This window comes from Apium graveolens, chromosome 4 (assembly GCF_009905375.1).
Source record: "Apium graveolens cultivar Ventura chromosome 4, ASM990537v1, whole genome shotgun sequence".
NCBI lineage: Eukaryota > Viridiplantae > Streptophyta > Magnoliopsida > Apiales > Apiaceae > Apium > Apium graveolens.
The window spans coordinates 15573157-15573814 of NC_133650.1; the positions used below are offsets into that span (position 1 = coordinate 15573157).

The 658-nt window shown below is 42.2% G+C and overlaps 1 non-coding gene across 1 annotated transcript; it reads left to right on the plus strand.

Moving 5' to 3' along the window:
* Nucleotides 1-217: 217 nt before the first annotated feature.
* Nucleotides 218-324, plus strand: LOC141722215 (small nucleolar RNA R71). Its single transcript, XR_012575237.1, has one exon. It is a non-coding gene; the product is annotated as a small nucleolar RNA R71 (small nucleolar RNA).
* The last annotated feature ends 334 nt before the right edge of the window (nucleotides 325-658 follow it).

Sequence of the window (658 nt, forward strand, 5' to 3'; positions counted from 1 at the left end):
TAGCAGTTACTGCATCCAACTCCAGAATTCCTGCTACTTTTCCCTGAGTCAGTCTCTGAGAAGGATTCTGGTATTTATTAGCAGCCATCAGTTCAATCAATTCATAAGCTTCATTGTAGCTTTTAGCCCACAAGGCTCCTCCTGATGCTGCATCGAGCATGGGTCTAGAAGTAGCACCAATCCATTATAGAAACAGTTTATAATCATCCAATCATGCATGCCATGGTGTGGGCACTTCCTTAGCATCTCCTTATATTGATCCCAAGCCTCACACAGAGATTCTCCAGTTTGCTGAGAAAACTGAGTAAGAGCATTCCTGATTGTAGCAGTCTTCGCCATATGGAAGAATTTAGTGAGAAACTTTTGAGGAAGATCCCCATGTGGTAATAGACCCTTGTGGTAGAGAATGTAACCAGCACTTTGATTTATCCCTTAGAGAGAATGAGAAGAGTCGCAGCTTGATAGCATCTTCAGTCATACCATTGAACTTGAAAGTGTCGTGGATCTCGATGAAATCTCTGATGTGCATGTTGGGGTCTTCAGTAGGAGAACCCCCAAACTGAATTGAGTTATGTATCATCTGAATCGTGCTTGACTTGATCTCAAAAGCGTTAGCCGAAATGGATGGTCTGATGATGCTTGACTGAATATCATTGAT